This window comes from Oryctolagus cuniculus, chromosome 8 (genome assembly GCF_051225735.1).
Source record: "Oryctolagus cuniculus isolate XC-2025 breed Fujian yellow rabbit chromosome 8, ASM5122573v1, whole genome shotgun sequence".
NCBI lineage: Eukaryota > Metazoa > Chordata > Mammalia > Lagomorpha > Leporidae > Oryctolagus > Oryctolagus cuniculus.
Genome location: NC_142874.1, coordinates 98,758,885 through 98,786,054, shown reverse-complemented (window position 1 = coordinate 98,786,054; position 27,170 = coordinate 98,758,885). Strand labels below are relative to the sequence as shown.

At 37.4% G+C, this 27,170-nt stretch overlaps 1 long non-coding RNA gene across 1 annotated transcript in view; it reads left to right on the top strand.

Annotated features, from left to right (window-relative positions):
- LOC149125098 (uncharacterized) overlaps positions 1-27,170 on the top strand; it is a 121,522-nt gene that overhangs the window by 57,207 nt on the left and 37,145 nt on the right. The window lies entirely within an intron of this gene.

Genomic DNA, 27,170 nt, shown 5'->3' with positions numbered 1-27,170 from the left:
TAATAATCAAGGAATCATAAGAGAAGATGTAATTTTTAAAGTGAATAGTTAGTGGCAAACAACTTAAAATAGAAAGGAAAAATACTGATAATAGCGTCTATTGATAGAGTGCTTTGGTGTTTACTAAATACTTTCACATAGATTATTCCACTTAATCTTCGACACACAGCTATCTACTAAATCTGGTTTTTGTGGAAGATCAAGTCGATGCAAGAAAATAAAGTATGTCTATTTCTTTCATTTGTTACTGGCACCATGTTTTGAAAGTGGCAAGTGAAATGGGTTGCTGAAACTGCGCTAGTGAGTGGTACAGTTGAGACTTCAGCTCACGTTTTCTACTCCAGTTAGTTGAGGTTGGGAAGTACACTGAAATGTTTACTTTGAGTAAATATCTTACCCGTGGTGACTCTCAGCAGCTCAGGGCTCTAGTACACTTAATTGTGGAGAAATTTGGCTGCCAAGAAGCTATAGAAAATACCTAAGAGAGCAAATGCAGTCTGATTTGGCTGATTTAGCCACATAGGAGAAAGGAAACTATTACTAACTTTGGAAATATTGGGATCACATTGGGGTGATCAACTCCATTTCATTTAGCATGGACAGATAATCAAAATCATTCAAGAACTGGATTTCAGGGATGATTATTTTTTATGTGACGGATAAAATCAATTGCTGTATCTATTGATTGTCTCCTTTTCGAAATATGATACTGACTATTTTCTCCATAACATGCGTCAGACCTCTCTGGTGACTTCAAATATTTGACATCGCCTCTCTTGGAGATCAGAGGTGGTGACACCACTAAGAGGAAAAAGAGAACAAAATATCACTTAAAAGTATAATGCATGGTTTATTTGATAAATGAAACATTAAGATAGATGTAGAGATGTGCCCTAAGAGACACACTTAGGGCACACATTAGGACACACCTGTCCTAATGTCACTTTCCAGCTGCATTGCTTAACACCCCCAGAAGTAACCAGTACCCACAATTTGTATGGATTATTCCTTTGCTTATTGTCTTTTTATTCCTTTGTTTATTTTCTGAAAAGTAACATATCTCTGTAAATATCTATGAATACCTTATTTAGAAGATAAATTTCCCCAGAAGGAAATATGAAATGCAAAGCACTGACTTTTGTGAAGCCATACATTCTAAAAATTCATTGTAACATACAAAAAGAGGTTTTGAAACAGAAAAGCAAGTAGTATTTCATTGAGAAAGTTACACAATAAGTTTATTCTTTCAATGTTATTTTTTATTTATTACCATTTTTTGAAAGGCAGAGAGACAAAGAAGCAGACACAGAGATTTTTCCATTCACTAGTTCAGTTCACAAACTCCTGCAATAGCCAGGATTAGAACAGGTTGAAGCCAAGAGCCAAGAACTTAGTCTAGGCTTCCCAGATGGCTGGCAGTGACTCAAGAACATGAGGCACCACCTGCTACCTCCTTGGATGCACCTAAGTGGGAAGTGGGAGTGGAAGCAGACTTGGGAAATTGAATCAGGCACTTTGTTTTGGATATGGAGTTTTCCAAGCAAGATCTTAACTGCTGTACCAAATGCCTGCCCTGTATTCTTTCAATTTTCAAAGTTAGTAAATGAAACTATTAGTAACATAATTGCTTGAATGTCCTTTTGGGGATACCATTTTGGAATTTACTACTTTACTGAAACATGGCTCACTGAATAACAGACTTGCAGTAGATTTTATCTGATTTTTTTTTTTTTTTGCCCAAAGTTCTGGCAAAGTATGTATCTTGACCTCTTCTATTGAAAACTATTTATTCTGGACAAGATAATTTATTGACAAGCTTATCTTGAATGCAGAAAAAACTCTTCTACTGATTATTTCTGAAAAATATTGATATTATTTATTCTATTTTATATATATATATTTATATAACTTCTCAGAAGTAATGGTATTGAATAGCAGTTTTAAGTAATTTGTTACAGATTTGAAAGTTAAAAAAAAAAACATTCAAGGTTAAAACCTTAATTTTTTTTCTTTTTTGCTTTCAATGAATCAGAAAATCTTCATTGATCATTTCCTACACCCTGATATAAAAACTTTCTAAAGGACTTAAAACATCAAGCATCAAAAGTTGTCAAAAGCATCAGGATGTGGTATAGGAAAGATGCGTAAAATAAATACAGAGGAAAGGATGTTGAGTTGTGGCTGATGCATGTGTCAGGCAATCAGTCCACTAGGCAGCCATGTCTCCACTAAATTCTTCTAACCAGATCCTCTGGGTCAGGGAAGAGGACTGTACAATGCAGGCAGGACTCTACTGCCTTCAACATCATGGAGAGTTAGGTGTACCTCATGACCTAGTTTGTTAAGGGTACTCCTTCCTTCTTAATATGTGATTTCCTTTGCTTCCCAGGTGCCACCATCTCCTGGTTTCTCTCTAACTTGCTGTTGTTCCTACTCTTGGCTCATCTAATTACTTGTCTTCAGTATGAATGTACCAATGCCTCTCTTCATGGAGATTTCCTGCCTCAAGTATTCCTATTTTGATCGCAGCCTTTTTGTCTTTCTCCTAAATTATATGGTAGCTTTCTAACAGGCATCCTTGATTTCATTCCCATAACCTCCTTTCTTGGCCCACTCTTTAGACTCAGCTCAGAAGCTACAGTGATTTTTTTAAATACAGAAATCAGGTAATATTTTGTTTCCATTCAAAACCCTATTGTGGCTCCCTCATTTCACTAGTGGTAAAATCTTTACAATGGCCTTTAAGGTCGGGGTCATCATAATTTTCCAGATTGTAGCTCCTAATTCCTCTCTCCTAGATCATTCCATGGTAGTGCATTGGTCTCCATAGAGTTCTGGGAATATTTATACATACTCCTACTTAGAGTCTTTTCTTCAGTCTTCAGCTTAGAATTTCCTTCTGCTAAATATGTTTGAGCTTGTTCTACATCTTTCATGGTGGTCTTCAAATTTTCTTTAGTTTCTCAATGAAATCTATTTTATTTTATCCTATTCAACATATCAATTATTCCTCTAACTCATTTTCCTTGCTCTTTCTCTGCACTTTATTGCATCTATAGCATTTCTTACCTTCTTTTCCACAAATTAATTTATCCCCTCATGATGATTAAGGCTTAACTTCTGTCATCGCTAGAATGAAAGCTAACCAAGAACAGGTATTTCTTTCCAGTGGTACATTTCCAAGGACTAGACAGTGCCTTGCATGTAATAGGCACCCATGAATGTTGTATAAATAAAATTAAAGAGATAGTTGAAGAGATATGGAACTTCATTATATTTATATTCATAAAATATTTCTTGGAGCTTGGTTTTTGGCATAGCATGTAAAGCCGTGGCCTGCAACAAGTGCATCTCATATTGGAGTACTCATTCAAGTCCTGGATGTTCTGCTTCTAATCCAGCTTCCTGCTAATGTGCCTGGGAAGGCAGTGGAAAATGACCCAAACACTTGGATCCTTGCCACTCATGTAGGAGATCAATATGGAGTTCCTGGCTCATGGCTTTAATCTTAAACACAACAAACAAAAAACTTTACTTCAGCAAAGGAAGCAAAGGATATATTGCAAGAGGTTCTCATAAAGAAGTGTCTGAACTTCAGAAGTTTTGCAATTACAGTGAGAAACAAAAATAATACACTAATTTTAATACAGTTGATAAATACCATGCTAATTTTATGTACAGTTGATAAAGACTATGTAACTGGAAGAAGAGCTCAAGTTTTAAAAAAAAAAATTCAATTTGAATATTGAGAATGGACATCTGGGCCATAGAACCTAAGTGGAGCACAGATCTGGAAATGTGTAGAACAGAGAATGAAGTAGAAGCCGAAGGGACATGATGAAATGACTCTAATAATGAAAGGACTAAGAGTCAAAGGGAGCACATAAACAAGTCTAGTATCTGCTAACACTAACCGATAGAATAAATAAAGGGGAGAGTGATCCAACATGGGAAGTGAGATACTCAGCAGACTCATAGAATGGCGGATGTCCTAAATAGCACTCTGGCCTCAGAATCAGCCCTAAAGGCACTCGGATCTGGCTGAAAAGCCCATGAGAGTATTTCAGGCATGGAAAGCCAAGACACTCTGGCAAAAAGATCTCTGTGAGTGAGATCCCAGTGGAAAGAACAGGTCTTCAAAGAGGGAGGTGCCTTTCTCTGAAGGGAGGAGAGAACCTCCACTTTGACTATGACCGTGTCTAAACAAGATAAGAATCGGAGAACTCAAGGGGCTTCCATAGCCTTGGAAACTCATGACTGGTGCATAGGGAGATTACTGATGCCATAAACAGGAGTGTCAATTTGTAAAGTCAACAACAGGAGTCACTGTGCACTTACTCCTCATGTAGGATCTCTGTCCTTAATGTGCTGTACACTGAGGCTTAATGCTATAACGAGTATTCAAACAGTATATTTCACTTTGTGTTTCTATGTGGGTGCAAACGATTGAAATCTTTACTTAATGTACACTAAACTGATCTTCTGTAAAAAAAAAAAAAAAAAAAAAAAAAAAAAAAAGAAATTATCAATTCCCAACTTGACTCTCACTGGGATTAAACATGACAATAGGTCTGATCTGATTTCATCATCATTTAAAAAAAATCATCTATTATTTTTCACTTTATGTTTCTGTGTGGGAGCAAACTGTTGAAATCCTTACTTAAGGTATACTAAGCTGATCTTCTGTATATTAAGATAATCGAAAATGAATCTTGATGTGAATGGAAGGGGAGAGGGAGTGGGAAAGGGGAGGGTTGTGGGTGGGAGGGACGGTATGGGGGGGGAAGCCATTGTAACCCATGAGTCGTACTTTGGAAATTTATATTCATTAAATAAAAGATAAAAAAAAAAAAGAAATGACTCTAAGAGTGGCATCTTAGAACTATCACCAAACAGGCCAGCGCCGTGGCTCACTAGGCCAATCCTCCGCCTGCGGCACCGGTACCCCGGGTTCTAGTCCCGGTCCAGGTGCCGGATTCTGTCCCGGTTGCTCTTCTTCCAGTCCAGCTCTCTGCTGTGGCCCGGGAAGGCAGTGGAGGATGGCCCAAGTGCTTGGGCCCCTGCACCTGCATGGGAGACCAGGAGGAAGTACTTGGCTCCTGGCTTCAGATCAGTGCAGCATGCCAGCTGTAGCGACCACTTTGGGGGTGAACTAACGGCAAAAGGAAGACCTTTCTGTCTGTCTCTCTCAATGTCTAACTCTGCCTGTCAAAAAAAAAAAAAAAAAAAAAAAGAATTATCACCAAAGGCCACATAATAGCCCCTATAAGGGTATACTGCTGGCTTATTTGAAAGGGAGGACATATGGAGTTTAATACCATAATTTCTGGAGTTTACCTGCCAACTGCTTTTGTGGTCAATGTTCATGGCCAGTAATTTTGCTTCTCTGTGTCTTAGTTTCCTGCATCTGGTACCAAAGTTAAGAGGGTCAATATTGTCAAAAACTTAGAACAGTATTTAGGGACTGCATTGAGTCTATAGATTTCTTTGGGTAGTTGGGAGATTTTAACATATTAATTATTCCATTCTGTGAACATGAGGCTTTTTTTCATTTTCTTTTTACCCTCAGTGACTCAAGAAAAAGTGTATAATGGGTACCAAAATAAGATCAGGAAGTAGTTCTAATATTCTATAGTACAGTAGTGTAACTATAGAAATATATACTCCATAACAATCATACATTCCAAAATAGCTGCAGAAGACTTCCAAGGTCCCCAGGACATACAAATGAGAATATTTGAAGAGATACAAACTCTAATCACCCTGATGTGATCGTTACAGTGTGTATATATGTCAAATTACAATATTATATCCTATAGATGAGTGCAAATATTAAATGTCAACTAGAAAATAAAAATTATAAAAAGTAATAGTGTCTGACAGTGAAAGTCATTTGAGGATTAATTATTGGCAATAGCAATAGTAATAATTTCCCGATGAAGTGGAGCACTGCATAACGACATCCAGAACTCTTGCTCCTGGAAGGGCCTCTGCATGGAGATCCAGACGCACATATACAGCGGCAATTCAAAGTGGCTTTCAGACATCCCAGTGAGTGATTGTGAAAAGAACTGCTGTGGACAGAGAAACTTGGGAACAATGCATACTCATTATATACACCTCTTTCGGGGGTTATCATTTCTACTAGATCTGCTCCGTTTTGTACTAAAGCAATCAGATAACTGTTGAGCTAAATGATTTTCCAAAGACTATTGATTGCAGAAACTTTAGTTACAAATATCTACTGCTTTAATGGAACTGGCACATTTTTATTTGTAATACATTGACATCTTGCACATCGCATTTCTTATGCCTAATTCATGCCAGGTTTTTGTGCTACTTTGCTACCTGATAAATGTCTGATTTTGTCAGTGTCATTATCTCATCCATATAAAAGTGTTAGAGCTTTCATAATGATCCCTTCAACACAATTTTACTTCAAACCTGAGTATTAAACAAACTTTATTTACAAATAAGAATGCATATTAATTATAAATAAAAATTAGCATTGCAAAGATTAATAAAAAACCTTCAAATAATATTGAGGTTTTGAGAAGAAGCATTAGTTATACCCACATGGTTAATTTCTAGCTATGTCTGATAAATAAAATGAACACGATGTTATCAGAGCTGAAGAAAAAGAAAAATATGGCTAACAAAATGAGGCTATATACTTTACAAGTAGATTGAGATGTAAATAAACTTTTATTATTATCCTGAGGAAACAATAGTTTACATAGCAGCATTTCATCATGTTAAAATTATTGGGGCGAGCATTGGCACAGCAGAGCCCCAGCCTAGGTTCCCAACTCCTGCCTTTGACTTGGTCCAGTCCTGATTGTGGTAGTCATTTGGAGAGTGAAACAGCACAAGAAGATTCTCTCTCACTCTCTCTCGTTTTTTCTTTCTGGGTCATTTAGATAAAACTTTAAAAATATATAAAGTTTAAAAATAAAATCCCTGTCATTTGGCATTTCTAGATCTATGCCTGCTTCTTTTCTCTCCTCTTATTTGGTTCCAGACAAAAGTGCCTCCCAGTTATTAATTGAGCACACGAATCCTACTCCCACCTTCAAGACATTTTATGTATCTTTTATGTATCATCTCCTATATGCACAAGGACTTTCCCTTCACAAAGCCCCATGGATCCATTCTTTGCCCATTCATTTCTCGTGGTTTTTTGTTTTGTTTTGTTTTGTTTTGTTTTGTTTTGACAGGCAGAGTTAGACAGTGAGAGAGAGACAGAGAGAAAGGTCTTCCTTTTTCCATTGGTTCACCCCTCAAGTGGCCGCTATGGCCGGTATGCTGTGCCGATCCGAAGCCAGGAGCCAGGTGCTTCCTCCTGGTCTCCCATGAGGGTGCAGGGCCCAAGGACTTGGGCCATCCTCCACTGCCCTCCCGGGCCACAGCAGAGAGCTGGCCTGGAAGAGGGGCAACCAGGACAGAATCTAGCGTCCCAACCGGGACTAGAACCCGGGGTGCTGGTGCTGCAGGCGGAGCCACAGTGCTGGCCATTTCTTGGTTTTGATGACCTCTGTTCACTATGGTATTCAAAATGAAAATAGGTTCAGTATGTATGTCCCAGTGTCTTCCACTAATTTGTTTTTAAATATCTCTCATTAAAATCTCTCCTTTATGTATCTTAGCTATTTATTTCCTAAATTTTGCCCTAGTGTGCATGTCTCTCTCACTTTCCTTCTCTGTGTGTGTGTGTGTGTGCGCGCGTACGCAAGAGCAGATATTGATGTCAGTGTTGTTTACTTTTGAGCTAGTCTCCAGTCACTCATGGTAAATAAGTCCATCACCCTAAATACTTCTCATACTTACCCTTTTCTATTGCTACTACTATGAGCTTAGCGCAAGATCTGATCATTCAGCAATTTACAACAATTTCTTTCATGGTCTCTCTTCCTACTGCCCCTGTACCATTCGCATTCCTCTCACTATATGAGTGTACTTCAAAAAAGAGTATGGAAAAATGGAATTAAAATATCAGTTTATTTTGCTGTTAAAAATTGGAAATTTCATGCACTGTCTCATCATAATAGGCATTTTCCATGAACCTTTTCAAGACTCTGAGTATGTGATCAATATATCTGTCTAATTATCAGACCACATGACTTCATCAGAATTTGTCCATGTTCCTCCATTGTCTGTCAATATAAGGAGTAGTTCTTTATCGCATTCGGTTTCCAGACTCATTTCTTCCCTTTATATTCCTGCTCTCCAGCCAGAATGAATTAAGTATGATTTCCCAGAAGTTGTCATTCTGCTTATTTGTAGAGTCTTCCCTGTGCAGAGGATGTATGTTGCTTCCATATGCACTAATGCTGGTTTCTGATCCATATGACACAGCTACTCTGTGAAGGCTGCTTGAAACCCACTGTGGACACAATTTCCCCTCTGTTCTCCTGCATTAACACTTAAGTACTGTCCACGCTATGCTAATTGCTAGTTTAAATTTCCTGATTAGGTTACAAGGTCCTCAAAAGCAAGGAACATATGGTATTCTTATTTTTTCTATGATTTTTCAGTTTCTATTGTGTCCTTTAACTTTTCACAGATAGCAGTGTCATAAGAACTGTACATTGTGTATTTTAGGGCAAATGAGATTAATTTTATTTATGTCATATTTGACAAGCTTAATTTTATTCCACTTGACAAGCTCTATTTTTCTGTGAGTTTTTTGTGCTTTGTAAATGTTAGATATTCCATAGTGCCTTGGATGATTTTCATAAATCTATTAAGTGTCTTGCTTTCTCCAAAGATTAACTGTTTGAGAATATACCCAAATCTTTGCAGTATATTTTATAACAAAAATTACTTTTTTCTTCCTTTCTCATTATTAAAGAGCACAAGAGAAATGGGGTGATTGGTTGAATAATGCTCATAATTAAATACCTTAATTTTCTTTTTACACTTGCTTTAGCTCATTAACATTATAATAAATCCTTTTGGTGTAAGTTTCAGTTAATTGTATTACATAGTTATGGTTTTTACATGAATGTATCGCAATTTTTATCCAAAAATATAGCTGCAATTAGTCACAGAGCCTCCAAGTTTGTCCTTTTGTCACCTAAGCCATGATTTCAGGGAAATGCAGGCTTTTGTAGCTGTTCTCTTCTGAGACCACAGAGAACTACAGTTGAACAAAAAAAATGAAGAAACTGATGACTTCCTGATACTTTGAGAGCATGGTCTGTATCTCATTTTAACTGTGCTTTTGATCATTGTTAGAGAATATTATACTTAGATTCATATATCATGGAAGCCATGAAAATTTACCACTTGAATCTCCTGCTCTATAGGGTTTATTTGACTATTGACACAGCTGTTGACTTTCTGGATCTGCATTTGTGATCAAACTGTCTCTCATGGCCTGCTGAGCACCTAGCCAGTGGCTAAACACACAGAAATACTAATGGAAGCTTTTCAAGTGACATGTAGGGTTCCTTCTGTGGATAAGTTTGGCTTGAGTACTCACTATGTGCCTGACCAAACCTTTTTGCACAGTGCTGGAGTCTTCAGATCGTTCTACTTGATCCCCCTTCCTTCACTCTCTCGTTTCACAGGCATCATACCTCATGTAGCAGGAGTCCATCTTCTTTCTTCTCCTGTTAAGTCCCCAGTAACTATTTTGTGAATGTAATTTCCTCTTCATGTTTGTTTCCCAGCAGACTCAAACTATTGTATATTTGAAGTGTTTTTGTTTTGTTTTGCTATCACAGAAAGATTTCTAAGAGTAGAGGGAAAATATGACAGGGAAATATGGTCTATATAATATTTTGGCAAGACACTTCAGCACTTTCAGATTATTATCAGTTCCCTCATTAATTCATTTAACTTTCCTTGAATAACTACAGCAGAGAAATCTTTAACAGACCTGAAACTAAACATAATTCTCTATATTTTCCTTGACTGCCTTTCGTTTTTAGTTCCAACTTAATTTTTCTTTATCCATTTGATAGGATTCACCAATTTGAACCACCTCGGTGCATATGTTATAGTCGCTTTTTTCTACATACCTGTGTTTAAGACATCCCCTGTTAGATATCTCTTCCTCCTTCTTGCTGCTCATCTTCATGTGCCATCTGTTCCAGCCTGTCTCTACTTAACACCTTCCTATCTTGCCTTCCAGTCTTACCACCCACAATTCCACCTGCTTGGGAAGACTTTCATGATTCTTTCAAATATATTAAAATATGTCAAGCTGCTACAAATGTTGCCACATGTGCAGCTTTTCAAGGAATGTATGCCAGTAAAATGCAACCACTAAAACTAAAGATGAATTAGAATGTGATTGCTGTCAGTAATGTTCATATATATATTTATATATATGTATATCTCACATAATAATATTTTGGTCCATGATGAACCATATATTCAATGCTAATCCATTACACCATGATAGTGCTGAAAATTCCTATCTCCTAGTGTTGTTGTAGCCATTGTAATGTCATAGTGCAATGCATTACTCATTTGTTTGATGATTCTATTGTAAACAAACTGACTTGCTGCCCATCAAATAAAAGTATAATGTATGTGGTTATGTACAGTATTTAATGCTTGATAATGGGATCAAATGACCATGTTAGTAGTTTCTGGATTTGTTATGGTATAATTATTATTTTACAGCAGAGTCCTTCTACCCATCTTCCCACCAAAAACCATACCCCCTTTACTGTAAAGAAGTAGGTTGCACTACATCTACAGTGTTATGTCAACACACGCCTTACCTTGTATTGAGTGTATTTCTTCATTGCATCCATAGGCAATGTAGAATGACTGACCTACACTCTCAAGGTTTGTGTAAGTCTACTCCACGATGTTCACACGGCAAAGAAGCCACCCAGTAACAAATTTCTCAGAATGTGTTTACATTGTTTAGTGACTCATGACTGTGTCCTAAAACTTTATATAAGCAGTACCACACTCTCTCACTTCCTCTCTAAATGCATCATGATACATTGTACATTCTTTTTTTTTTTTTTTTTTAGGGAAAGGGTTTATTGGGGAACACCCAACAGATTGGAGTGAAGGGGCGGCGAAGGGAAAGAGAGAGGAGTATGAGAGAGAGAGAGAGAGGAGCTAGCGAGGAGAGAAGAATCAAGAGGAAGAGAGGAGAGCAGACTGGAGGAGCCAAGAGAGCAAGAGAAGCCAAGAAAGAAGAACCAAGAGAACACGTGTTCAGGAACAGGCCCTTTTAAAACTTTGCCCGAGGGTGGGCAGGAAGCAGGAGCAGCGAATCCCATCAGGATGGGGGTGGAGCTTGACCACAGAGGTTGGGCCATGTGGCCACCTGGCTAAAACTGTGCCAGTTTCCTATTATTCCCCCCTTTTGTCTTTTATAAAGCAGGATTTTTTGGGATTACATTAGTCCCAAAAGTCCAGGAGGGGTAGAGGGACGATGATCTATCTTTAGAGCTACTCCCTGCAGACATGGGGCGATGAGGTACTCTTCGCTGACATGGGGTGGTGTCTCAGGCCACTGTCTCCTGGGTGGGGAGCCGAGTACATTCCCATAGCAGCACTTGGTTGACCGCCTGGTTGCTGAAGGCCTTTGTTTGTTCCATTATAACCTGCTGTAAACACTTAGACACTGTAGTATAAAAAGACAGGGTGAGAATAGTAACCAATGATCCTAAGAGTAGCATTAACCAGGTAATGAGAGGATTTCATAGAGGAGAGGAAATGGGGAAGGGGTCTCTGGACCCTTGTGGGGACAGTTTGATGGATGTGGCTTAAAGCTGATTCCAGCCAAGACTGGGAGAAAGCCACTTAACTTTTGTAGGTAGCAGGGTTTGTCTGTAGAGAAATTCTGAACAATCATACAACATTAAGTGGGGAGAGGACCATCAGTAGAGCCATTGGTGTTAGAGTAGAGAATATGGTTACAAAGGAATGAGGCTCAAGTGGGCTAGATACAAAGGACAGAGTTGTTATTACAGAACCTAAGAAAGGTGCTATCTGAGCTACAATTAAGTTTTCTGATTGAGAGGAACATAGAACCTTATGGAAGGGGCTTGATAATAATCTGGTGGGCTTTAGGTCTTGTAAGTTAAGAGGCCCAGACTTATTTATCTCTTCACATAGGGTACATCCTAAGGGAGGTGTGAACTTCCTTGGGAAGGCACCCTGTTGACTTCCATTACCCAGCTGGCCTGGGTGAGCTGGCCAGGTAAAGGCAGGTGGCATCTCCAACAGGAAATTTACAGTTCTGCCTGCAATGTTACATTCTTCCAAGTTCTAGGATATACTCTATAAAATTTCTAAAATGAAGAGAAATAGTAACATTAGAAATTAGAAATTTTCTCTGTGCAGGTATTTGGTACAGTGACTAAATGACACTTGAGATACCCACATTTCATTAGGAGTTCCTGGGTTAGGTTCCTAGCTCTGCTCTTTATTCCAGATTCCTGATACTGTGCACTCTGGGAGGCATCTGGTGAAAGCTTAATTATCGGTGTTCCTTCCACCCACCTGGGATACCCAGACTGAGTTCCAGGCTCCTGGTTTCAGCCTGGCCCAGTCCTGGCTATTGTGGGCATTTAAGAAGTGAAACAGTAGGTGAGAGCTCATTTTATCTCTCTGCTTTTAAAATTAAAAAAAATATTTTTGAGTAGATTTTTCATTTATGTTAATTGTTAGACACCAAAGTTAATATGACAAATTTATGTATCTGTATCTGAATTATATATAAATACTATTGTAAGACTCTTACTGTGCATGGGACATAATCATTTTACAATAATACCCTTGTACTTGAAAAGAATCTGTGAATCACTTAGTTTTTTCTTGACCAACTTCAAGAAATAATGACTACCTAGTATCGTAGTATGTGTTGTGCGGAATTTTAAAGATAGAGCAGCCCACAAAGGACACAGAAGAGCTACCAAGTTTGCTGTTCTTGTTCTATTTAGTCTCTAGTTTGCCTTTAAAATAAATAAAAAGATTGCAGTTATTCAGAAGCAGCGGCTGGGGAAGATCTTTAGGTGAAACACACAAGCTGGGAGCCGCCAAAATGGCTGCCGAATTTCTATGGAAGAAGCTTCCAGAAAAGTGCGGCAGAAAGTTTCCTATCTACTGCTCTGAGACTCCAAATTCAGATCCCAGCTGACATTCCTAATGGTATTTAGGCTTGTGACAAATCTGATTTATTTGGGTGTTCTTCCTCTGCTTCCATAAAGGAACCGCTGATGTGGTGACATATTAGTCATCCTGCCTCCAGAGCAGCTTCTTCTGCTGGTAGCGGAACCTCTGTTCAGCAGGACTATAAATTTCTTTCAGAAGCAATGTCATGTTTCTTCTCTGCGTGAAGACTCTGTTAGGTCCTCTGTCAAACAAATCCCCTGACATCCATTTTCTCAAGTCAAGATGTCTGGCTAGACAACAATTTAGTTAATTAAGGGGAACGCTTCACAAAATGCTGGTTGAGTGAGGGAGGAGGGGCTGGGGCTGGGTAAGGAAATGTGGGGGCTTACAATTTTATGATTTAAGTAAAATTAGAATTGAAATGTTTCATTAAGTATTATTGCCTCTAATATCATTGAAATCAGTGTTCTGTTCTTTTCATGTTTAATTCTAATGACTATACAAACCAAACTGTGTTCTCTGTAGTAAGGCTTTTATCAAACAGTTTTGTCCATTGTGTTTTCTTTCACAATCAGTGCAAGGGTTACCTTTAGCTCAGTGGGAGTTAAACTGCCAATCACTAGATGTTTTCCCTAAGCCTCATCATTTGTTTTTGTTCATGCCATTAACTGAGCTATTTCTCACATTCTGTTCCTACTGTGTTTTCTGAAATAAGCTCCAAAGAATCCTGTTCTTTCCTTTCTTTTTTTATTTTTTGTCTTCCTCTCCAGGCAAAGGCAACGTCTATGCTTAATGTTTCTCCTTACTTGATAATATTTTAAACAAAACCATAAAAATAGTATTGATGCAGGAATAAACACTTTTCTTTGCTTAATTTGCTTTATCTAGTAGACTCTGATACACATAATTGTGGTTACCATTAAATTGACACCTTATAGGGTAGAAACTTTTATAATGATTTCCTTTTTCCCCTATATGCAACTCCAAATTATTTTTCTTTTCATTGTATTTTTAAAATAAGAAATATGAATAAATAGAGCAAGGTGTCTCAGTGGTGTGAAAAGTTCAGTGTGTTCTTTTCTTTTTTCACTGGCAATATGTCTAAATTACTTTATAATGGAAATTTTTCAGCCACAATAAAGGTCATGTTTTCATTCTCCTGGCAAATGTCCATTAGGTAAGAACATTCAAGGAAATTATCCTGTGTCACTTTCCATACTTAATTGAATCAGGGATTTCCCTTTGGCTAATAACTATCAATATGTTATCCATATAGTATAATGAAGCTATTTTTGAATATCTCAATTTTATCAGATGCTTAAGAGACAAAATAAAATGATATTATTCTGTTGTGATGTATTTCATCCTAATAATATGTAAGCAATTTGTTCCTATAAAACATATCTGTGTTTAGGCCTGCAAAGCATGCATTAAGGGTACTTGTCATATAGTATATATTAAATATATTTAGGATTTGTTAAGTAATACTTTATTAACAGAGATAGATGCCTCATCTTTTTTTAAAACAATTATCAATACCTTAGTTTCCTAATCAGTAGTTAGTATTGTCCCACATATGGGTATAAGTAGATTTCCTCAAATAGGAACAAGAAGGTTTTTCTCAGGTACCATGTCATTAAGGTCTACCATGTAGTTAGTCAGTCAATCAGATTGATGGAAAGGTAATGATTATAATTATATATTAAGTAAAGCTGATTTCTATGCTTTCCCTTTATCTACTTATATCTGACTAAATTATTTGTTACAACACTTGTAATAAAAGCAAAATAGGTTATTTGAAAACAACCAAGCCTACACTGTGAAATGAATAATCAGTTTAAAATTTGTGCAACAATTCAAGTAGCTCAGTTTTCTGATATTTGGTATTGTCTAATTTTTTTTAAGATTTATTTATTTGAGGGGCCGGTGTTGTGGCTCACTTGGTTGATCCTCTGCCTGCGGCGCCGGCATCCCATATGGATACCGGGTTCTAGTCACAGTTGCTCCTCTTCCAGTCCAGCTGTCTGCTGTGGCCAGGGAGGGCAGTGAAGGATGGCCCAAGTCCCTGGGCCCTGCACCCGCATGGGAGACCAGGAGGAAGCACCTGGCTCCTGGCTTCGGATTGGCGCAGCGCACCGGCCGTAGCGGCCATTTGTGGGGTGAACCAATGGAAGGAAGACCTTTCTCTCTGTCTCTCTCTCTCTCACTAACTCTGCCTGTCAAATAAATAATAATAATAAAAAGATTTATTTATTTGAAAGGTAGAGAGAGAGAAAGAGAGAGGAAGATAGAGGGAAGAGATCTTCTATACATTTGTTCACTCCTCAAATGGCTACAATTGCCAGGGCTGTGCCAGACCAAAGCAAGGAGTCCAGAGCTTCTTCCAGGTCTCCCATATGTTTGCAGGAGCCCACGTGGGCCATTTTCTGCTGTTTTCCCAGGCACATTAACAAGGAGCTGGATTGGATATGGAGCAGCTGGAACTTGAACTGGTGGCCATGTGGGATGCCAGCACTGCAGTCCTAGGCTTAACCTGCTGCACCACATCTCTGGACCCTATCTGATTTTTTTTCAAATGTCATTCCAATTCACATGTAATTGTATTGCATCAGGGCTTTAATTTCCTTTTTGTAATAAACAAAATATTGAATAGCTCTTGAAGAACTCTTGAAGAATTCATTACTAGTGAAAAGGTAAGATGAATAAGCTCCTTTGAAAAACATATTGATAATTTCTTATAAGGTTAATCATGCACTTATTATACTTTGCAGAAATCTCATTCCTACTTATTTTTCCAATGAGTTAAAAATTTTCCATCTCAGAAAAAGAAATTTGTTGATATCACCAAAAACTAGAAACCACAAAGTGGATGGATAAACAGGTATATTTCTAAAATGGAATACTGTTAGTTATAAAAGGAATGAGGCATTGATTCCCACAACCTTGAGGAATTGTAAGTGAAGGGTGAAAGACGCCAAAAACCAGTTATTGCATGGTTCCATTTATTTGATTCTCAGAAAAAGATAAGACTATGGAGATGGAAAATAGTTCACATTTGTCTGGGTTGATATGAATGGAAATATTGACTACATGTGGTTCACCATGAATTTTTAAGGTGATGGTGCTTTAAGAAACTTTGGTGGTAGATACTTGACTGTATACTTTTCTCAGACTCACTATATACCACAAAATGAGAACTTCAATATATGCAAATTTTGAGAAAATCAACCAATATGGTAGAGGATCCCTTGTTGTATGCAGACTATTAACTGAAAATGTGTGACTTCATCCTGCTGAAAGAGATGGGGAAAAGGAGTTAACATATATGAGTTTGGAAACAGTTTTTGACAGGACAATATAAGGCTACAGAAAAAATAACTGTACATAATAAGTATTGTAATCAAGTTTGTAAATTTAGTTCTCACCAGTCTATGAGAAATCAATCCTGAAATGTATTTACTGGTACATGGGATTAAAAAAAAAAACATAAATCAATTGTAAATAATGAATTCAAATACAAATGGAGAAGGCTAAGATAAACTTTGTGGTGTTGAAATTGAGAAATTCAACTATGGACAAATGTTTATTTTCACATAGATGTCGTTAGATGTATGTATGTGTATACCTAAGAACATAAATATACGTATATACTTGGGGAGTGTACATCTACATGTTTCTGTTTAAAGGGTCTAGAAGCACTAAAACGTCAATAGCAGATAGCACACCTAGCATGCAAAAACTTGGTTTCCAAATCTCAGTCTCCAGTAAAAGAAAACCATTTCCTGGAGAGATGACTAATTCAATGGATTGGTCCAAGAAAATACAAGATGAGTCTCAACCATATTGCAGTGCCAGTAAGGGAGGAAATAAATAACATGTTAAAGGACACAAGAGTCAGCCTGCAAGAGCTTCTAACAGCCAAAGCTGGAAGAAATGGGGAAAAAAAAAAAAAACACCACAATTAATGACAGTAATAGATGGTAATCCAAAGGTAGCTAATTATCCATGAGTCCATATTGATCACAAATGAATGAGTGAATATATGAAACAGTAAATATTTCTCACAGAATTTCAAATAATGAAAATGGAAAGAATGATAGAAATAACAAATTTCAGACAAATACTGAAATGAGAGGGTAAGAAGAAGAGAATGTATGTTTACAATCCACAAGGTATTTCTGTAAAAGAATCTCTGTTGGTTTCCACACATGTCCACAAATTCTTTGATGCTCTTTCTCCCAGGACATGGAGCTGCATCCCTCTCCTTTTTTATTTAGGGCCTGGACTTAGTGACTCACTTCTGAAAAATGGAGAAGAGAAACAGAAAAAATATGCCTTTGCAGTGGAGAAAACTGGCAGACAGCACCATCGCCAGGTGGGCGAGGTTGAATCATCAGTAATAGGCCAGGTTGACGGGAGGGATCTCTTGACATGATGCAGTGAGAAGGACAGCTCACATCTATGGTTTCCTTCCCCAGAGCCTAAGTCTTATTCTATTAACAAGAAACATGAACTGAACACGAATTTAGAGATATTTTATAAAACACCCATGTACTTTGTGAAAGTTTCAAGGTTGTGAGAAACAAAGAATGATTGAGAAATGGTCACTTGATAGAGAGCAAAGAAAGATGGAAAATAAATGCAATGTGCTGTCCTGGGACCAAAAATGAAAACATAAAAAAAAAATCATGGCATCTAAATAAACACTATAGTTCAGTATTTTATGACAAGTTTAGTTTCTTAACTTTAATAAACATATCCTGGTTGTATGAAGGTGATATTATGAGGAAAATTAGATAAAGTTTTTATAATAACATCTTGTCTCTGTAGTTATTTTGCAAATCTAAATTATTTCAAAATGGAACATTTAAATGATTTTGAGGAATTATTTGATGCGCATTCAGGATTGTGAGTCACTCACTACAGAATAGCTGAGAAGTGTCCTTCCAGATTTGGTTGTGAACCTCTGATTCATTGCCTCACCAGGTCTGTACAGTCTGCTCAACTTTTCTAGGTTCCATGTTCCATGTGCTATGAAGACTGCTCAGAACGTTCACGGCTCTGTGTAGAAACATTTTTTAAATTGCAAATGACTGCTTCATCTATTTTCACCAGTCCATTGTGGAATAGATACTTTATGTAATATTCAAATTTCAGAAAAGCCAATGTGCATGATGTGATTCATGGATCTGGTTCTGAAATGTGTGTGTTCTATTTAAGGACTGGATTCACAGAGGCACTGAGGCCTTAGAGGTTATCAGGCTTGCTCCAGACATTAGAGAGTTTGGTAGGAAGAAAGTGTAGCCACTCAAGAATTTTAAGTCACTGGACAACAATTCAAAAGCATGTGCTAGATAAATCCTTCTGAAAGTATGAAGAACAATTTGTAAGAGTGGGTGGGATGATTTCAGAAGGTTAAGTATGTTGCTTGTATCAAAGAAATAAACAATTGGAATTTAAGAATTCCAGGTAAGGTCCTTTTGCCTGAATTTTATATGGTAAAGACATGTCTAACACTCACTGCTTAAGAAATAATCATTTGTCTATACAGTTATGTCCTAATGACCCACCAATCAATAATAGACTGATACATATCAGTGGTCTCATAAAATTATATCATCTGGTGATTCTGTGGCCACCTTAGTTTGTATAAGTGTACTCTGTGATGTCTGCACAATCCATTTCTTTCTCATTTTTTATTTTTATGATGCATTTCTAAGAACATACTTTTTATTTTTTTTTAACAGGCAGAGTGGACAGTGTGAGAGAGAGACAGAGAGAAAGGTCCTCCCCTGCCGTTGGTTCACCCCGCAATGGCCGCTGCACACCGTGCTGATCTGAAGCCAGGAGCCAGGTGCTTCTCCTGGTCTCCCATGTGGGTGCAGGGCCCAAGCACTTGGGCCAACCTCCACTGCACTCCCAGGCCACAGCAGAGAGCTGGCCTGGAAGAGGGGCAACCGGGACAGAATCCGGCGCCCCAACTGGGACTATAACCCAGGGTGCTGGCGCCGCAGGCGGAGGATTAGCCTAGTGAGCTGTGGCACCAGCCAAACATATTTCTATCATTAAGCAACACGTGACTGTATACAAATTTGAAATGTTGTATATCAATAGTCTACAAATGTTAAAGATAAATGCAAAATAGAAATACGTTGTCATACACATTATCAAGGATTCTATTTCTAGTTTTTAAAAACCTCATGAAGATGTATGAGTACACCATAAAAATTAGCAAGGATCAAGAACTAGATGTCGTTTACTGATATATATCCTTCCCAAATTCATGTTTTGAAGTCCTTGTACCTAGTAGTATCTCAGAATGTGATCTTATTCAAAAATAGCATTTTTTTTTTTTTGGTGGATGGTCAAGTTAAGATGACCACAAGTATAGGCCCTAATCTAATATGACTGATATCTTTGTAAAAAGGTTGGCTACATGTACAGAGGGAGGACCATGTGAAGACACAGGGAGAATGCCATGTGAAGATTGTAGTTAACTTCCCATGACCCAAGAACCACTGTAAGCTTGAGAGAGGCCTGGGAGCAACCCTTCCCCACCACCTTCAGAGAGAGGGTGGTCCTACCAACACATCATCTTATACTTCTAGCCTCCAGAACTATGAAATGGTAAGGTTTTATTGTTAAACCCCTCAGTTACTCAGTTAGTGGTACTATACTATGCTAGTCCTAGCAAACCTGGATACTGGGTTTACTAATCAAAAGCACAACAAAACAGTCATTTGGAAACAAGTTCTATCACATATTTTATTTAAAAAATCCAGATTAAGAAGGTAAAATGTAATTTTCAACAAGCAAGGCTTTTTAAAATAATGAAAATGAGCACTCTTTCATATAGCCAGTGGAAGAGCAAATTGTTATATTTAATACATATATTAAAATGTGCTTAATGTATGATAGCACTTTGCACAATGATTGGTATATTGTAAGAACGCAGTATGTGATAGCTATAATAAATGGAGTAATTATATATCTGTATTAAAATTATACATGCTATATAATGATAGCAATATCAATAAAGTATCACTGGATAGAAACTTGGCAAAATGTGTCAAAGGCCTTAATATGTATATACTGTAGTCTGTCAGTTCCCATTCCTGGAAATGTATTCCCTTCCTCTATTCTTTAAGAAAATTTGACATTTTGAGATTCCATTATTTTTTATAACCCTTGTCTATACTGTTAAGGAACAGTAGTTTTCTATATACTACTTGTTGAATTCTTTATTTAGTGGAGGGTTAAACTTGTGATTACAAAGTAAATTGAAAGTATGTCATTAAAAGTTAAAAATAAGAAAGGAAGGAGCAGAGAGGGTGGGAGCGAGGGAGGCAGCATAGGGAGGGAAGAATCATTATTCTCTTAAAAGTGTATGTATGGGTACAAAAACTCTGACCTTATTTAGACAAGGCCATAATCAAAGTGGAAGTTCTCTCCTCCCTTCAGAGAAAGGTACCTCCTTCTTTGATGGCCTGTTTTTCCCACTGGGATCTCACTCACAGAGATCTTTCATTTAGGTCATTTTTTGCCACACTGTCTTGACTTTTCATGTCTGAGAAACTCCTATGGGCTTTTTAGCCAAATCCGAAGGCCTGAAGGGCTGATTCTGAGGCCAGAGTGCTGTTTAGGGCATCTGCCATTCTTTGAGTCTGCTGTGTATCCCACTTCCCATGTTGGATCATTCTCTCCTTTTTAATTCTATCAATTATTATTATCAGACACTAGTCTTATTTCAGTGATCCCTTTGACAATCCTATCTTTATGATCATTTATTAATTTACGCTGATCACTTTAACTAGTAAGATGGCATTGATACATGCCAACTTAATGGGATTTGGAGTCCCATGGCACATTTCTAGCTCTACCATTAGGGGTAAATCCATGTTGAAATCTTTACTTAGTATATACTAAGTTGATCTTCTGCATATAAAGATAATTAAAAATGAATCTTAATGAAGAATGGGATGGGACAGGGAGTAGGAGATGAGATGGTTTGCTGGTGGGAGGGTAGTTATGGGGAAAAAGCCACTATAATCCAAAAGTGTACTTTCAAAATTTATATTTATTAAGTACAGGTTTTCTTTAAAAAAAAGTGTATTTATGGGGGCCAGCACTGTCGCATAGTGGGTAAGGCCTCCACCTGCAATGTGAGCATCCCATACAGGTGCCGTTTCGAGTCCTAGCTGCTCCACTTCTCTCTACCTCTCTACCTCTGCCTCTGCCTCTGCAGAGATTGATCCATTGATTCCCTTCACAAATGCTGACAAAACAGCTGCTTGTGGCACAGGAGCCAGGAGCCAACAACTCAACCCAGATCTCCCACATGGATAACAGAGGCTCAACTACTAGAACCATTACTGCTGCTTATCATGATGCGCATTAACAGGGAGCTGGAATTGAGAGTGGAACCAGGACTTGAACCCAGCACTCTGATATGGGATATGGACATCTCCAGCTGTGACTTAATCCCTGTGCCATTCTTGCTTTCCGTATCTAGTAGTTCCTGTTCCATGCTTAGGAAAAAAAGAGAATCACATGGTGAAAGAAATGAAAAGAATGAAAGCTCAGGGAAGTATAGAAGCACTGAAGAATGACAGGGATAAAGAGAATGAGAAATAAAATTTAGTTGCATTGTCTGGGAAAGATTCCTTTTCAACTGACATTTGAGCAGATGTCTGAATGAGAAGCTTCAGAACTCAGCCATGCACAGATCTGTGGGGAAAGATCTGTGGTCTGCATGTAGTAGAGCCCATCACAGCAAGACACCAAAGGGAGGCCCACAGATTCTCCTTTTCTGTAAATGATATGAGGAGGCCTAGGGAAGTGCCTACACATGCTTGGGTTGTCTTCATAACCATTTGCTGAAGCACTATTTTTGAATGCTATTAGTCTTCTACTCGTATAGAACACCATGTGCTGTTGTCTCTCAGTCTTCCAATCTACTGATAAAATAAAAGGATCTTGAAAATTTTCTTTTAATGGTGAAAGAGAGGTGCTGTTAGGGTACTAGTGGGAGAAGTTCTTCTTTATTTTCAATGAGGGAGGATACTCTCTTGTGTTTTGCAAAAGAGAATGAGCAAAGAAATTAATTTACCCACAGAAGTTCACAAGCAGCATCACAGACATTATAGTTTCTGAACTTGAGTTTCAGGAATTACTGAGAGTTATTTGAGTGAACACGGAAAAAGAAGCCATTCTGGGTAGAGTAAGCAACATGTGTATAATTCTTGAAGCTATTCAAGAATTCCTGTGGTTACAAATGGAGAGAAAAGTAGATGGAAAGAGATCTATGCAGAGGAAGAAAAGTGTTGGCAGGTCTCGTGAGAGCAGCTGAAGGAGGATTTTACATGTACTGACAACAACATATTATAAAAGGAACCAGAACAGAAGTGGACCTCAGTTTCAGTCAATATCTTTTGAATATCATTCTGTAATTAAATTCAGAACATGCGTGTGTTCTAAATATAACATTGTCATGTATCGCTTAGGGAAGCACTCTGATAATGTTCCCTTCTTCATCAAGAAAAAAAAAAACAGTGAATGCTATATTTTAAATACAGGAAGTATCTTTAATCTAAGGAGTTCTTTTCAGGCTGCTATTACAGAATATCTGAGACCAGGGAACATACAGAACATTTACTGGTTCACAGTTCTGGAGGCTGGGAAGCCCAATATCAAAACTGCAGCATCTGACAAGGATTTCCCTACTGCACTGCAAGCTGGAAGAAAGCATCCTATGCTGGCAGTGGGGGGAGGTGGAGAGAAATCAAGTTCACCTTTTTTATACCAACCCTCTCTTGTGATAACAACATCGACTCATTGATGATGGTGGAAACCTCATATTTCAATCATCTCTTAAAAGTCCCCTCTCAATACTGTTTCAATGACAAATTTCTTGTTTTCTTGCTTTCCTATTTACTTTTAATTGATTGACACTGCTATGTTTTAAGTTTATGCAGGTTCATTATTATATATAAACATACATATTGTCACTAGATATTTTGGACACTTTGACCATCATCTCCCAAGTCTCCCCTTGCCACAGCCTCATGTGAGCACCATCTTACCTACTCTGTTTCTGTAAGTTTGAGTTGTGTAGTTTCCACGTGAAAGTGAAATAATGGAAGGTTTTACCATGCCTGGCTTATGTCATTTAATACATATTCCAGATTCAACCATGTTGCGGCAAATGGCAGAATTTCCTCCTTTTATGGTATCCTATTGTGTACAAGTTTTTATACCACATTTTTAATCAATTCTCTCTTTTATGGCCATGCAGGTCGACCTACATGTTGCTTATCGTAAGTAATGCTACAATGAACATGGAAGTGCTCATATCTCTTTGACATACTGATTTCATTTCATCTATTTTCATGGGATTGCCGGATCATATGGTAATTCTAGTGAAATTTTGTGTGGATCATCCATATAGTTTTCTATGATGCTTGCTTTAATTTATATTCTAAGCATCAGTAACATGAACTTTGGAAGGAGATAAATATTCCAAACACAGGAGCAGAGAAACCCCAAATCATAGTGTTAGGATTTTCAGCTATGGTTTTGAAATCTTTATTTCCCCAAAATGACTACATTTAGTGATAATATATTATCAATTTTTGAAAATTTTCTAAATGTAATGTAAATGAGTGAATTGACATCTTGAGATCTGATTATTGTTTATAGCTCTGTCTATAATCCTGAGGAATAGTTATCTTTTTACTTCAGATAAAAAAAAAATCTAAATTTAAACCTATTTCAACAGTCCTAGGATTGCAAAGAAATCCTTAGCTTTTAGCCCTTTGAATAATAATAATGCATGCTAATAACCCTGAAGTTGCCCATGGCATTTCCTGTATGATGATGTCCTTTTTCCTTAAAATTTCACCTAATATAATAATAATAATAAAAACCGATAACAATATATTTTAGCAATGGCTAGCATGTAAAATCACTACTTATAGCACATTTTCAATACTTATTCATTTTATGCCACTCAAAAAGCTTATGAGATAGCAATCATTATTGCTATCATTTCGCAGGTAAAGAAACTGAAGTAGAAAGAAGAAATTTACCTAAAGCATATGTTCACTAAGTGGCAAGCCAGGATAAAAATCTCTGGATATAGTTAAAAAGGAAATACTAGCACTTAACAAAATTACATATATTTTCAAGTGAAAAATTGTAAGAATTTAACAATACTTGGTATTGCATTTTCCAACCTAAGTCTAACTCTCATTTGAATTCAATACCTAAATTGTTCTTAAGTTTAAGCAAAATTGGCTGGTGCAGTGGCTCACTAGGTTAATCCTCCACCTTGCGGCACCGGCACACTGGGTTCTAGTCCCGGTTGGGGCACCGGATTCTATCCTGGTTGCCCCTCTTCCAGGCCAGCTCTCTTCTGTGGCCAGGGAGTGCAGTGGAGGATGGCCCTAGTACTTGGGCCCTGCACCCCATGGGAGACCAGGAGAAGTACCTGGCTCCTGCCATCGGATCAGCACGGTGTGCCGGCTGCAGCGCGCCAACTGTGGCGGCCATTGGAGGGTGAACCAACGGCAAAGGAAGACCTTTCTCTCTGTCTCTCTGTCTCACTGTCCACTCTGCCTGTCAAAAAAAAAAAAAAAAAGTTTAAGCAAAATTTTCAAATTGTTTGTTACATTCAGATTACTTGCTTCATTCTTTATAATAAATTAGAATATTACTTTTTAATAAAATGGAAGAAAAAATAATAAAAGATAATCCCCTCCCAAACTCATAGTTTCTTTTGAATTAATTAACGACCGATCCTAGAAGATCAGAATATGAGGAGAATCCAGGAGTCATTGGTACTATCTGATGACAATAGAAACACATACCTCAACCTCCCTGAGTTGTAGGGAAGATTCCTTGGGCGAAATGGGTCATCCCTTATTTCTCCATTGTTTGAATTTTCACTTGAAATTTTTCTCTTAAGACTGGTTTAGTAGCAACAAATCCACTGACCTAGTAATAATAAGATATTTAATAATACTTCAAAAATTTTGAAAGCCACAGAAACATAAAAAGTATGGTTCTTTACTGGCGTCATGTTATAAATAAATGAAAGTCAAATAGATTATTGCAAGCATGCACATGCTAAAATACCATCAACAAGGGAGTATGGGGAAAATGCTGAGAAATACAGATGTTCCACCTTATAGCTTTTCTGAAGTTGAAGACATCACTTTTACTGGATGATCAAGAAAGTCTTCATTGAAAGAAAGGTAGTGTGTGTGTGTGTGTGTGTGTGTGAGAGAGAGAGAGAGAGAGAGAGAGAGAGAGAGATGGGGGAGAGAGAGGGAGAAATAATCCTACTTTCATTGTTATCTTAATTCTTAATTCTTAATTGTTATCTAAAATTCAATGATTGCTTCCTACTATTTAGCAATCTACAATCATTCTAAGAGACCTTAGGGAAAACTTCCATTCTAGAATGTGCTCCAGATCATACTTTGGAGCATGTTCTGATATCTGTAATGATCTAGACTTGAGATTTACTCCTTCACACACAAAATAAGTTAATTTTGTAGACTTTACTGAATATTGAAGTTGGGGTTGTGATGGGGGAAAGTCAGGGAACCAACCTTCTAGTACCATGATATTTCTGTTCAATGAGTCTCTAGTTGCATTCAATAACACTGCTTTCTCTTGAGTTTTCTCCCTTTCTGTCTTCCCAAAACTCTTTGACTGTGTATTCCCAGTCCTCACACTGAATTCTCTCATACTTTTCTAAAAATTATTTCCATTTTCTATGGTTGTTTCTGGTTAAAAAAATTATGAGCGCCTTTGCATATTATAACCCCAAACAGGAGAATCTTTCCTTTAACATCAGGCATTTTTTCTCTATAATAAATTGATCTTATTAATTGGAAGAATGATTGAAGTAAGTCGCAAATGAGTCAATAGATGTCACGGAGGAATATGATATATTTCAACAGGAATAAATTTATAATGCACTAAGAATGTGCCATAGTGGGACATTTATGAGAGATGATAAGTGTCAGCACAAATAAAATAAAGTTTATATCATTAATAATAAGAATATATTAGGGTTTTTTTTAAAGAATACAAAAATTGGTGGATAAATGGGGATGAATCTAGATCTATGGAGTGCATTGTAAAGACCATTGTAATGAGTCTGATCCGAATGATAATACAAGCAGATATAGACACCACCAAGACTGAAAAGATTAGAGAAACACCATGAAGAAACTGCAAGATTTTCTATTGCTCTGAAGTTAGTAAAATGATTCACTTCTAGCACAGGTGCTAAGATTTTAACCTATACATAGAATACATAGAATACCCATTGCATACGGGCTTCTGAATAAAACAAAAATGAGTATTGTATCTAAGGACACACATCATTTTATGTCATGTAATTAAGCTTATCAATGATGGAAATCTGGCTTGATATTAATAATAATAGCTAATGATCATAGATTTATGAACAGTCTTATTACAGGCAGTAGTGAAAATTCGTAACGTTCCAGCATTGAGGTAAATATTCAAAGTCATCTGAAACCAGTCATTCATCTACTGAACTATTTTATTGAGTATGTACTTTGTGTCTCAGTATACCAGATTGTATATATGTATATACAATCAATATGTACTGTAGATTCATATCATAATATAGAAGGTTATTATATAAGAAGCACATTTTTAATTTTTTTAAAATATTGATTTTATTTATTTAACAGGCAGAGAGGGTGTGGGAGAGTAGGTGAAAGAAAGAAAAATAGAAAGAAAGAAAACAAACAGATGTAACTCTCCAATTCTCTGGTTCATCCTCCAAATGCCCTCAACAACCAGAGGCAGGGACTCAGTCTAGGACTCCATGTGGGTAATAAGGACCCAACTACTTGAGCCATTGCTTGCTGCCTCCCTAGAGTGCACATTAGCAGAAAGCTGGAATTGGCATGAGAGCCAGGACTCAAACCCAGAGAATACAATATGGGTTGTAGACAGCCCAAGCTGTATCTTAATTGCTGTGCCAAACACTTACCCCAGAAACAACAAATTTTGATGTATGTCATAAGAAGATG